Raw genomic sequence first — 14,439 nt, 5'->3', positions numbered from 1 at the left:
AATTCCGTCCTCACCCTCTACTATGGAGACACCTTTTATTATCAGACCACCAGCAGATTTGGAGCTCCCCTTCTAGCCTGAACATTACTGTGCCTGGCCTGACTTGGTTCCGACAACGAACTTTGACAGCGTAAAGATGGACAAGGCTCTGCCCTGCATCCTAGAGAGACACGGTTTGAGGCTGCTTCCAGATCTCTTTATTTGCCAGCTTTACCCCCCCCGGGCATTCCCCAGATTATGTAATCCCCTAAGCCCCAACCATGCCACTTACTCCCCCGAAATATGGGTCACTATGAAGCTCCTATGAGGTTTCTTCCTTCCCTCCTTCATGTTGGCCCACGACCCCCCAGTAGGCCGCCCACATAGGGTACCAATCCCATTTGGGATGTCAGACCTGGACAAAATGGGTCCCCTGAGAAAGGGGGGCACATTAGGCCCAGTCTGCGCCTATTTAGAAACACTGTTAGGTTCTTCTTGAGTTTATACGTTGCTTATGGTTATGCTGATGTTAATGATTGTTTTTTTCTTATCTCTTCACTTTCCTCCTCTATCCTTTTTTCCCTTTCTGGTCTCTGTCTTTCTCTCCCCCTCCCTAACAGGATTTATCCGATTGATGTTATCCGCTCCGGACCCCGCCCCCGGGACCACAGCCGAACTACAACACCATTCTTCAATGACAACTGTTAAGGTAATTTCTTATAATGTTTGCGGTCTTTGCTCCCCCTGTAAGCGGAGTAAATTGTGGTGGGAATTGAAAAAATTTAAAGCGCAGATAGTTTTCCTACAGGAGACGCACTTTACATACCATTCTATACCCAAACTACCGACACACATTTATAGTCAGTGGTACCATAGTACCTCCCCACAAAAACTGCCCCTTCCAATGTACGGACACCATGACTGACCCCCTGGGTAGATACGTCTTCCTGAAGGGAACTATTGCGGGTACTAAATACACCTTCGCCAATATCTACTTCCCTAACCTAAATCAAATGACCTAGATAAAAGTGTATAAAGTGTAGCGCTATGTGTGTAAATATTACAGATGAAAAAACATAATGAACTAAGCCCGAACCATTGCTGAGGGGCCCACGAAAAAAATAAAATAATATGATTCAAAATTGCATACAAATGACTAAACACAATCAAAAATGCACTAAGTGTCACACAATGTCATATAAATTGATTCTAACAAACCAGTGAAAAAGGCAATGTGAAAAACAAATAATATAAAAGTGGAGAAATAACAAAATGTCCATAAATGTTGAAAATTATAATCTTAATAAAATTCAACACCCGCCACCAAAAGTCTTTGAGGATTGAATGATGAAGACAACAATGGAAAGCTCAGGATTTTGTCCTGATCTGTCCTGATCACATCTCCTCCTGTGTATGTCTGGACGGCTGAAGCTGTGACGAGATCTTTATTTCCCCCCCCATTTGAAGTTGAGGACACCTGAGGATCCATCTTGCCAGCCTTGGTGGCTAAACAAGCCTTCTGAGTCTTGTAAGACGTATGTCTTCTCAAGTCACCTGGTTCCGGTAAGCCTCCTCTGATGCTCCGGTGACGGTCCTGCCACTCATTTAGACGTTTTATTTATTTGGTGTTTTATCTATCCACTTACCAGAAGCTTTCCATTGTTGTCTTCATCATTCAATCCTCAAAGCCTTTTGGTGGCGGGTGTTGAATTTTGTTAAGATTATAATTTTCAACATTTATGGACATTTTGTTATTTCTCCACTTTTATATTATTTGTTTTTCACATTGCCTTTTTCACTGGTTTGTTAGAATCAATTTTTATGACATTGTGTGGCACTTAGTGCATTTTTGATTGTGTTTAGTCATTTGTATGCAATTTTGAATCATATTATTTTATTTTTTTCGTGGGCCCCTCAGGAATGGTTCGGGCTTAGTTCATTATGTTTTTTCATCTGTAATATTTACACACATAGCGCTACACTTTATACACTTTTATCTTTATCTTACCTTTGTCTAAGAGGCGTGTCAGCTGCTTACTGTGTACCCATCCTTTAATAATATTGGTGCAGCGCTGTACTCATCTTCCATTGGTTCCATAAAGCAATTGACCTTCCTTGACTCAATCATAGAGCAACTAGAGGGGTTCAGGGAGGGGTCCCTAGTTTTAGGGGGCGACTTTAATGTGAGCCCGGACCCATCCCTGGACACTTCACATAGCCGACCTTCACATTCACATGCATTCCTTAGGCACTTTCGAAAGTCCCTCCAGACGGTGGGCTTAGTTGACTGCTGGAGAGTCCTACATCCCACAGAGAGAGACTACAGTTACTATACAGCGGTACACAACGTTTACACACGTATAGATTTGATCTATATTGACCGACCGACCGACCTTTGAGCTCCTCCAATGCTCTTCCATAGGAAACATAACCATTTCTGACCACGCTCCGATTCAGGCTACTTTTATCATCCCGGCAGGCTCTCGTAAAATATGGAACTGGCGCCTTAACGAAAATTTATTAGATGACCCCGTAGTAGAAGCTCCGATCTTAGACACGATAAAAAACTATTTTCGAGAGAATACACTAGATAACTTGAGTGAAGGTACAATATGGGAATGCCACAAGGCCGTTGTAAGAGGCGAGCTTATCGCACAGGGTACTAGATTAAAGAGAGAACGGCTAGCAGATTATAATAGAGTCTTTAATGCACTTCAGCAAGCGGAACTTAAACATAAAGCGGGAGGTAGTTCAGAAGCCCTACGAGAATTGATGGAACTACAATAAATCAGAAATCTTACCTGTAAATCTATCTACCCCTATGACATATAGCTTAAAGGCTGCATTTCCCTTCACGTGGACTAACTCTTCCCTACGCTATCTAGGCATACAACTGACTGACTGCTTTGACACTCTATATACTACAAACTACCCCAAACTTCTGAACGAAATCAGGCAAGACTTAACACGTTGGGACGAAAACAGCCTTCACATGGATAGGCAGGACGAACATAATAAAAATGAACGTTCCCCCAGAATTCTGTTTTATATGCAGATGCTCCCCATACCCCTGTCTAAAACTTTCTTCAAACAAGTGTCTAACCTGTTCACCACCTTCATATGGAATTCAAAATAAACCGAAGATTGCCATGAAGGTGTTGAGGCGCTCGAAGCACTGTGGTGGACTGGGGGTCCCGGACTTGCAGTGGTACTGCCAGGCCATTGCCCTGCAGAGGACTCTAAATTGTCACTTCCATGGACAATCCAAAGTGTGGGTGACTATGGAAAAACATATGGCAGGCAGACAAATTACAAAATTATTAGCACGTTGGTACAGAGTCCCATCTGACATGGCACGGGTATATCCTGCTAGTTCAGACCTATGCTGGCGAGGATGAGGAGGCCGAGGTACCCTCATACACGTGTGGTGGGAATGCCCACGAATAAAGATATACTGGCAGACTATTAAAGACCAGATTAAAGATATTCTCGGGATAGAGATTCCCCTCTCCCCAGAACATTTCCTCCTGCATATCCCTCCCATACCTGTTAGTCGCTACAAAAAAAAGCGCACTACCTCACTTGCTAAATGCTGCTAAGAGTCTACTGCCCATCTTTTGGAAGAAGGAGCAGATACTGAGTAAAGAGGAGTGGATATGCAGGGTTAATAAAATAAAGGAAGCAGAGGAATGGGTGGCAAAAAGCAAGGGCACTACAGACAAACACACAGCCATATGGTCAACATGGCAAGACCACTTCCACGATACTTCCTATGTGCCCTCTAGTCTAGACGTATCCTTATTAAAATTAGCAGACCCCACATTGGGTCGCCGGGACCAACCTACATAGTCATCACCACAGTTTTTCCTAAAGACCGAAACATGGACCGCAAATGAACATACGTGTCCTTGCCAGAACGGGAAGGCTGTCTGGGGGCGGATAGTCCGGAGTGGATGTTCGGAGATACACGTGGAACTAAGGTGTAATCCTGTTCTCCCTTTTTTTCCCCACCTACCCTCTACCCTCTCCCCCCTCTCTTCTTTCTCCCTCTTTCTCTCTGCTCTTCTCTATTCTAATAAGCACTGTTCCTAATGGAACCGTTTGTTGATTGAACAGAATGTTAGCAACTATTATACTATTACTAGATAGATGTGAAACAGAAATGCTCTCCTGGCCGGGAGGGCTGCGAGGGCGGGGATGTGTCTGCGGTTCGGGGGGCGCGCCGGGGGAGGATAGATGGAGGCCTTGAGCCCCCCTCCGCCGATGTGGACCCCGGGCGGTGGCGGTCCCGGGACGCTGCGGCTTGCCTCTCCCTGGCCTGGGTGACCAATATGGATCAGGTTATGGGGTCCGAGGTTGGTGGTGACCACAGCTGGTCTACGCCCCTGTGGATTCGAAGACCTTAAAACAACTTGTACAGGCACCACTGAAGGCACACATTCTCAATGCCTCAACAAATATTTCAACACAGCACTAGTTTATTTACCCCACCCCCACTTTTTTCTTCCTTTCTTTTATTATTTCTTCCTACCCAACATTTATGTTATCTATATATATGCAGGATATTTCTAATGTTAAAATGAGAAATGTCTGTCATCAATGAGCTTATATTGAAATGTGTATGTTAAGATGTGATGGAAACAATAAAGAAAGTTTAAACAAAAAAAAAAAAGACTCTTAGATATACATCTTAACCACTTCAGCCCCGGAAGAATATACCCCTTAATGACCAGAGCATTTTTTGCGATACACACTGCGTTGCTTCAACTGACAATTGCGCGGTCGTGCGACGTTGCACCCAAACAAAATTGACGTCCTTTTTTTCCCACAAATAGAGCTTTCTTTTGGTGGTATTTGATCACCTCTGCGGTTTTTATTTTTTGCGCTATAAACAAAAAGATACCGACAATTTTGAAAAAAAAGCAATATTTTTTACTTTTTGCTATAATAAATATCCCCTAAAAAACAAATTTCCTCCTCAGTTTAGGCCGATATGTATTCTTCTACATATTTTTGGTAAAAAAAAAAAGTCGCAATAAGCATATATTGATTGGTTTGCGCAAAAGTTAGTGTCTACAAAATAAGGGATAGATTCTTTTTATTATTAATTTTTTTTATTAGTAATGGTGGCGATCAGCAATATTTATCGGGACTGCGGCATTGCGGTGGACAGATCGGACACTTTTGACACTATTTTGGGACCATTGCCACCAGAGCTAAAAAGAGCAACTGATTATTGTATAAATGTCACTGGCAGGGAAGGGGTTAAACACTAGGGGGCGATCAAGGGGTTAAGTGTGTTCCCTCAGTTTGTTCCAAGTGTAGGGGGGGATGGGCTCACTAGGACATGACACAGATCACTGCTCCCGATGACAGGGAGCAGTGGATCCCTGTCATGCCACTAGGCAGAACAGGAAAATGTCTAGTCTCCCCGTTCTGCCTCTCCCTGCAACGATCGTGGGCCACCGGCGGACATCGAGTCCGCGGGACCCATGGGCAAACTCCCGCGGCAGGCTCGCGCCCTCTAGCCTGGAATGAGGGACTTACAGGTATGCCCATTTGCGCACCCGTGCCATTCTGCTGACGTACATCGTTGTGCAGCGGTTGGCAAGTGGTTAAAGGACACAGCATACAGGGATATGGGAAATCATTATAGACACTGATATATGCATCTACACAAGTTGAACTAGATGGACTATTGTCTTTTTTCAGCCTTACTGACTATGTAACCATGTAACTATGATCAAATACAACCAAAAGAAAGCTCTATTTGTGGGAAGAAAAAGGACATCAATTTTGTTTGGGTACAGCATCGCACGACCACATCAATTGTAAAGCGACGCAGTGTCGTATCTCAAAAAATAGCCTGGTCATTAAGGGGGTAAATCCTTCTGGGGCTGAAGTGGTTAATGGTCTACCATTTTATGTAGGTATGCCTGGGCAGCCAAGTAAGAATAGACAAGGACATTTTAATGTAATTGTTCATGTTGAACTGCATTACTAAGACTTTCGAGTAAAAGCTGCATCAACTGTTCTAAGACTGGCCTGAAGTCATTTAGACCCCTTTCACACTGAGGCGGTTTTCAGGCACTACAGTGCTAAAAATAGCGCCTGAAAAAAGCCTTGGCTGCAAACCCAGTGTGAAAGCCCGAGTGCTTTCACACTGGGGCGCTGCGTTGCAGGGCGTCACAAAAAGTCCTGCCAGCAGCTTCTTTGCACCGCTCCTCCACCGCTTCTTCCCATTGAAAACAATGGGGCAGTGCTGCTATACCGCCAGCAAAGCGCCGCTGCAGCGGCGTTTTGTGGGCGGATTTAACCCTTTTACGGCCGCTAGCGGGAGTTAAAGCCGCCCGCTAGCGGCCGAATAGTGCTGCTAAAATGATGGTAAAGCTGCGCTAAAAATAGCACCGTTTTCATGCAACTTTGGACATCAGAGTCGCATGAGAAGTCGTACCCATGATTCCCAATGATAACCATTCATATCTGTGCGATGTCAAAGTAGTCCCTGTACTACTTTGGTCTGACTTTGATGTGAGTTGAGGTCCATAGACCTCAAGTTTACACAGGCATTCCCTGAAATCGTGGCAAAATTGCGGCCAAGTCGCGGCAGTGTGAAAGGAGCCTTAAGGGGTGCACGATGGTTCCTGGCCTATGAAAGAACTAGGGTTAGTAACAGGGTTGCACCAATACTAGTATCGGTGCCGATACCAAGCATTTGTATGAGTATCGGTACTCTGGCAAATGCTCCGACACTTGATCCGATACCTGTTTTATGAGGCCAGGCATCCTCAGCTCAGGGGGAGGTGGGCAGCCCCACAGGTGATCGGTGTGGCAGTGGAGTAGTTACAAGCACCGATTTCCCTGTATAGCTTTTCTGACAGCAGCTTCTCCTCCTCCTCCTCCCTCCCGCGGCTGTCAGGTGCTTTATTGAAAGCTATACAGGGAGATCGGTGCTTTTAACTGCCCCCACCACCACACCGATCACCCTGACTGTCCCCCTGTGTCCTCAGGTGTCCTCCTCCCTCTCAGCGGTGTCCTCCTCCCTCTCAGCGGTGTACTCCTCCCTCTCAGCGGTGTACTCCTCCCTCTCCCCCCTCGCCCTGGATCTGTCAGGATGGAGAACAGGGGAAGGAGCCGGTAAATATGTAATTTACTGTCTCCTTCCTTTTCTGAATGCACTGACGCTGTGCATTCATAACTAAAACATCGTAATCTGTGTTTATGATGTTTCAGTTTATGAATGGAGAGGAGCCGCTGTCTTCTGTCCATTCATTTTCAGTGCAGCTGAGGCTGCAGAGAAAGGGACTGGGCAATCTGTGTCCTCAGTCCCTTTTCCTGTCTCAAAGGGGAGATGTCAACGGTCTGACACAGTCCGCGCTTCATCAGTGCCCATCAGTGCTGCAGGTTAGTGCCACTGTCATGTAATATTAAAAAAATTATGGGTAATCGGTATCGGCGAGTACTTGAAAAAAGTATCGGTACTTGTACTCGGTCTTGGCATCGCTGTAACCCTAGTTAGTAAAGCACATATGAAGCAAAGATACTGCGGTCTACTTGACAAGACAAGCGGGAGGAGTAATGCAGTTGCTATGGGTAACCAAGTACTAGTGTAAGGTACAATGCAGCAGGGTTGCCAACCGCCAGTAAATTTACTGACAGCTTGTAAAAATCAGTGATTTTTTTTTACAACTGCCAGTAAATATCAGGGGCTGATAATTTCATGCTGTGTTGACTTTTTAAGTGTAAATAAAGCAAATTATTTTGTTATAGGTATTGTCAGTGTTTCCATATCATGTTTATACTGTTCACATATTCACTGTGTTAGTTTTCAATAGGAGTTCTGTAATTTCTGAGGTTGCCATCAAAAAATGTGATCCGCCAGTAAAATTTCCATTTCATTCCATTTTCATTCATTCCATTCCATAAAATTGTCAGTAAAAAATGCTACGGGAAGTTGGCAACCCTGTAATGCAGCCAGTTGTAAAGCGTGGTATCTGGGGCAGGTGGTGGGCCCTCTGGTAGCAAGTGGGTCAGTGTTTTGGCACCCTCCCCAGCAGTCAGTCTCCTGTAGCAACCAGGATTGAAACCGTGCTACGGAGGCCTTTAGCCTGGCAACACAGTACAGGAAGAAAAAGGAGTTAACAGGTGCACGCTAGAGGTGAGGTAACAGAGGTACGCTGAACTTGTGAAGAAGACACAGGCTCAGTAACGCAAGACAGCACTTTTCAGAGGAACGCTGGACTTTTATTACTGAACACAGTGACATGGCTCATCTCTAAGTTGGGAAACTGCCTTAATATTTGATGCTCACATGACTAGTTCTTGCCTGGTCCTGGACATCAGTTCTTAAGAGGTGTGGTTTGCTTCTACACCACTCTTATCCTCTGTGTGCTGGGTGGATACTGCTCTTAAAGTGGTAGTAAACTTATGTCTGACATTTATAACCACAGGTAAGTTTATAATAAAGCTTACCTGTAGCTTAAATAAATATATTTCCTAAACGTGCCCTGTTTAGGAGCTATTCCAGTGAGCAGCAGCCAATGAAGTCAGTGGAGAGCAATTAGAATGCTTTTAAGTTTTTACTGCTGTCTGTGTCTCCCTCTCTCTATTTGTCCTGTTTACCATTATCCTTGAAAGTGAAAGTAAAAGAAAAAAAACAAATTTTTGGTTGTCCCCAGAAAAGTAATAGAGGAGAAATCTTCCAATGGGGACACTAGTTCTGCTGACCTGTGGGCCCCCAAAGAATTCCCTTAATTTGCAGATATGTATTATTATTATTGTTATTATACAGGATTTCTATAGCTCCAACAGTTTGCGCAGCACTTTACAACATGGGGGCAGACAGTACAGTTACAACATACCTCAAACAGTCCCGGATTGGGCGGGACTTTCCCGCATTTACACCTTTGTCCCGCTATCCCGCTTTGTCCTGCATAATTATGTTGCTTAATCTCAAATAGGACCTCATGCTCATTAGGACCTGTAGCAGTTTAAAAATCCAGCACAGCCAGGGATTTGCCAGTAAGCTGGCAGGATGTGCACTGCGCGGCCACGATGAGAGACTGCACCTGTCAGATCCAAGCTGTGATGTCCTAACGGGTGGGACTTCTACTCATACCCACCCCCTTTGTCAAGCAACCAGTGCAGTGCATAGAGAAAGAGGCATTCGTACATCGCTGGCTGGGGAAAAGATGCCAAGGCAGGGTTTTTTTTTCCCAGCCTTCTGCAGTAGATGAAAGAGAAAGTAGAACAGCTCTCCCAGGGCTCCTTCAACAGCCTCCCTGCTCTGCACCACAATCCTTATCTCCTATCTGGTCTGGGAGTTTAGGAGCTGAAAAAGGAGTGTGCACTGAAAAGAAAGCTGTGACAGAGGCAGAGCCAGTTACAGTAAAGTGCTTTTACAAAGGTAATCATGTGGAGGGTGGTGGAGCTTTAGGGGATGGGAAGATGAGGGCAGAGGAGAGGTGTGTGTGTTGCAGGGGTTGCAGCAGCCGAGGAGAGGTGTAGTATTGAGATGTAGATGTCTGAATGGACTCTGTACCTAGTGTTCTCTTGAACCCTGTGCATAACTCACTCCAGAACCCACCTTCATGTACATAACCCAGACAGAACGCACTCCAGAACCCATGCACGCAACGCACTCCAGAACCCATGCACGCAACGCACTCCAGAACCCATGCACGCAACGCACTCCAGAACCCATGCACGCAACGCACTCCTGAACCCATGCACGCAACGCACTCCTGAACCCATGCACGCAACGCACTCCTGAATCCATGCACGCAACGCACTCCTGAACCCTGCACTCTGTACGCAACGCACTCCTGAACCCTGCACTCTGTACGCAACGCACTCCTGAACCCTGCACTCTGTACGCAACGCACTCCTGAACCCTGCACTCTGTACGCAACGCACTCCTGAACCCTGCACTCTGTACGCAACGCACTCCTGAACCCTGCACTCTGTACGCAACACACTCCTGAACCCTGCACTCTGTATGCAACACACTCCTGAACCCTGCACTCTGTACGCAACACACTCCTGAACCCTGCACTCTGTACGCAACACACTCCTGAACCCTGCACTCTGTACGCAACGCACGCAGGTTGCTTCTTCCCTCATGTGTCCCTCATTCTGAAGTTCAAAATTTGGGAGGTATGGTTAAAATACAGGAGGGATCAGAGGGCACTGCTCATTAGAGCTTAAATTCTAGAAGGGAGGATCAAGTGGAACAAAAGGTAATAACTGTGGGGGATGATCAGATGGAGAAAATGAAAATACAGTTGTTAGGTGTGGATAGGATAGGCTTCTCTGAAGAGAGGGGTTTTCAGGGATTGTCTAAAAGAGTAGGAGATAATCGTACAGATTGGAGTTCCATAGGATTGGAAAGGCTCTGGAAAAGTCCTGGAGGCGAGCATGGGAGGAGGCGATGAGGGTGTTTGGCTATGGGACAGGAAGTAAAGAGAAATATTTGCAATGGGACCAGTGCTGTGTCTTGGCCTAGGCCGACAAGGCCCAGGCCTAGGGCAGCACTTTGCGGGGGGGCAGTAAAAAAGCCGCCCCCCCGCACAAAAACCTCCCCCCCACCCATCTCCCGAGCCCCGGCTCCCACGGCCTCCTCCCGCACAGATAAAGCCTCCAGCGTATTCCCAAGTTCAAGTACAATTTATGTGTGCACAAATGTGGCGTCGGCGGCCCCATTCGCTGATGCCCAGTCTAAAGATACAGCCACTGAGGTGCCTGACCAGTGGCGGAGTGATCTGCAGCCTTGTGTGCTGCTCTGGGGTCTGGGAGCCGGGACGTGTCTTCAGAGGAGGGGAAATCACGACCATTGCCCCACCATGCAGCGCGAGATGCTGCCCAGACTCAGGTAAGATACCGTTGTAAGGGGAGAGTGGGGAGGAGTGTATGGCATCCAAGGGGTGAGTGTCAGGCTGTGCAATCTCCTAATGCTGTGTTTGAATAGCATATCTCAGCCCCCCCACAGAGGGCACTACAAATCCCAGTATCTCAGCCCCCCCACAGAGGGCACTACAAGTCCCAACATAGGAGGCTGCCATATCTCAGCCCCCCAGAGGGCACTACAAGTCCCAGCAAAGCCGGCTGCTCTTACAGAATAGGAGAAGCAGCTGTGGGGGGGGGTTGTACTGGGAGGGGGAGAAGGAGGCACAGGTTTGAGATAGGGGGAGGATTTTTTCTGAGAGTGAGATGGGGAAGGACTTTTGCTGAGAGGGGGAATTTATGCAGGGAGAGGATTTTTGCTAAGAGGGGGAATTTATGCTGAGAGGGAGAGATGGGGGAGGATTTCTGCTAAGAGGGGGGATTTGTGCTGGGAAAGGGGAGGTTGAGGCAAAAGGTTTGTGCTGAGAAGGGGGATTTGTACTGGAAGGGGTTATATGAGGGTGAGGATTTGTGCTAAAAGGGGATTTTTGTTGCTAGGGGGGAGATGGAGGGGGCGAGGTGTGGTTTACAGATGATAGGGCGGGTCTTAAATATGAAGGAGTGTGGCCTTGACAGGAAGGGTGGGTCTTATTTAAATTAGGGAGTGCATGAATTTAGTCAGGCCTAGGGCAGCACAAAACCTAAATACACCACTAAATGGGACACAGATGGCAAAAAAAAAAATCTGACAGGAGTTATTACCCTCCCTTGCTCCATCCAAAGAAAAAAAAATTGCCTATAGTTCTACTTTAAAGTAGAACTAAAGGCACAACGTTTTCATTATTTTGAATAGAATAAAAGGAGAGTCATAACCCCTGTCAGTTTTTGTTCCATCTGTGTCCCATTGGGAAGAAATCCCTTCACTTTCTGTCTCATTGTCAAAATAGGAAGTGAGAGGAAATCCAACCAAAGTGAGGAAATTCATGGTTGTTACCAGGGTCACCAGAACTATTGTAGCTACCCCTTTGGAGGATTTACCTTCTATTCCTGTTCTGGTGACAACCTACAATTTGGGAATTTCTTTTCACTCTGTGATAACAGTAAACAGGACAAAGAGAGGGTGAATATCCCTAATGAGGACATTCTACATTCTATTCTTTTTCTGCTCTATCCAAAACTAAGGTAAAAAAACTTAGTGATACTTTAAGGTGTTTGAGACATATTTTTCACCCCACTTGCAAAAGTTCAGCCACAAGAGGAAAACTATATATTATATATACACATATACACACTGCGACTGGTTGGCATACTGCGTTCATAAGTATGTTTTGCCTTAAAGCGGAGTTCCACCCAAAAGTGTAACTTCCGCTTTAAGCACTCCTCTCCCCCTTAGACCCCTTTCACACTGGGGCGCTTTTCAGGCGTTTTTTGTGCAAAAAATAGCGCCTGTAAAGCACCTCTCAAGCCCCCCCGAGTGTGAAAGCCCGAGTGCGTCCACACTGGGGCGGTGCGCTTGCAGGCAGGAAAAAAAGTCCTGCAACCAGCATCCATCGCTCTGACGTTGATATCAATGGGCAGCACTGTCGAAGCGCCTACAAAGCGCTTTGGCACTTTGCGGGCGCTTTTAACCCTTTATTCGGCCACTAGCGGGGGGGGTAAAAAGTGCCCCGCTAGCAGCCGAAAACCACTGCTACAACAGCGGTAAAGCATCCACTAAAACTAGCGGTGCTTTACAGCTAACGCCCCCCCGCCCCTGTGTGAAAGTAGCCTTACATGCCACATTTGATATGTATTTTTTTGGGGGGGGGGGGGCACTCCCTGCTCTCGTCGCCTCACCGCCTAGACGATGACTCCTCTCCCCCTAGGTGACTCCTTCTCTCCCCCTCCCTCTCTGCAATCTTCTGGGACATGTCACAGGTCCCAGAAGATTGCCTGGCCACTAAAAGAGTGTAGCGCAACTGCCGCATGCGCAGTGCGCACCCGGCCATGAAGCCGCAAGCTGTCACAGCCGGGTGCCCAGACTTGCAATGCCGGCACTGTGGAGAAGCGGGGGAGATAAGCGTGGCTTCGGGCGGCCGCATCGTTGGACCGTGGGACAGATGAGTGTCTCTTTTTTTTTTAAAAACACTTTTTGTAGCTGCTGACTTTTAGTAAAACTTACAAACGAGTGGAACTCTGCTTTAAGGGCAAACAACATTTTAAGTATTGAATATTGAAGACATTAACACTATCCAGGGGCGTGTTCAGTCATGTCTATTGATATTTACAAATGACATTTGAAAACCACCCCTGGTCACAATTATAGTTATGTTTCAGTATGTAGCAGTTCACTAATAATACATGCACATTTCTGCAGTCTGTCCATGTCCACAATAAGCAAAAGTAATTCCAGTATTTTTAAGAAATTCTGATATTGCTTCTCATTTGATAGATTTGGTTTAAAATGTATAGTTTGTATTATAATTACCTTGATCCCCTATGAGTTATTTGGGTATAAAAATAGTTAAAAATCCTCTTCGTCATCCAGCCAAGCTAATCTATTAGCTGGTGACTATAAATAGAGTTTTACGCACCCATAGGCATTTAGCATTTAATTACCAAGTTATGTTAAAAATACTGTCCAAGGTACCATGTAACATTTGGCTGTATGTAACAATTATGGCAGGGTGTGAAGTGTGGTGCGTTAAGGGAAGAATCAGAAGGGAGGGGATAAGTGATGATCAAGCATGTGACCTGAGAGAGCGAGAGAGAGAGAGAGCATAGGGAAGGGAGGAGAAGGATAGAAAGGGATTGCAGATAGCTGGACAAATGAACAATACACAAAACAGAACTGAAACGCACAAGCAGAATGATGATTAAGGCATAGCTGGATGGCTTTTTTTCATGGTTTGATTTAATAGTGTCGTTAAAAAAAAATAAAAACCTTAATTATAGATCTGTATTATGCATGTGGAGCTCTATATTCTAAATCTTTGGGATCACAGAAACACAGCAGTTATCTCTTTCGAGGTCAGAATTATTAAATGCTATTCTTGGCAAAATGATAAAAGCATACTTCCTTACCTTTTAGTCTCCAAAGCAGCACTGGAAGGTTAAATATATTTCTCTTGCATTCATTCATTTTCTTCATGTATGCTTTTTTGCCTTGCTCTGCATTGGTGCAGCACCTTCTGGCCAGCAAAATACTGTGGCTTCACCGAGCTCTACTAGATGCAGGTTGCAGAGCTGTATACTGAGTGTGCACTGAGCATGCTCCTAGCATCCCTGGGGATTTAAACCCGCACGTGACAATGTCAGAGCTTTAACCCCCTATCATATTATATTTCCTTACACAAAGATTTCAAAATATCTGCTGCTATATTATTATCGTAGATTAAAAATATGATTCACAGATGATTGCATGAAAAAAAAGAATTAAGATAGCATTATGAAATTCGTGGTATAGCTAAAATCATTTTAATAAAATATGCTTTGTATTTGTGCAATATCTGTTAACATTTTACCTGCATTCCATACATCATTAATGGTTTAATGCAGCTCTTCAAACCAATTCACTGGACAATTATTTTGCAAAAGGGG

General features: G+C 45.5%; 1 protein-coding gene across 2 annotated transcripts in view; it reads right to left on the bottom strand.

Annotated features, from left to right (window-relative positions):
* The window catches only part of PLEKHA6 (pleckstrin homology domain containing A6), a 1,624,617-nt gene extending 1,610,497 nt beyond the window's left edge, over positions 1–14,120 (bottom strand). For both annotated transcript variants that reach the window (XM_073615840.1, XM_073615839.1), the window contains exon 1: positions 13,924–14,120. The gene's annotated coding sequence lies outside the window, so the exon portion shown is untranslated. The remainder of the gene's footprint in view (positions 1–13,923) is intronic.
* Positions 14,121–14,439: the final 319 nt, after the last annotated feature.

Source organism: Aquarana catesbeiana, linkage group LG02 (assembly GCF_042186555.1).
Source record: "Aquarana catesbeiana isolate 2022-GZ linkage group LG02, ASM4218655v1, whole genome shotgun sequence".
In the NCBI taxonomy this organism is placed as follows: Eukaryota; Metazoa; Chordata; class Amphibia; order Anura; family Ranidae; genus Aquarana; species Aquarana catesbeiana.
Note: the sequence above shows the minus strand (reverse complement) of the source record. Positions and strands in the feature narration are given on the sequence as shown.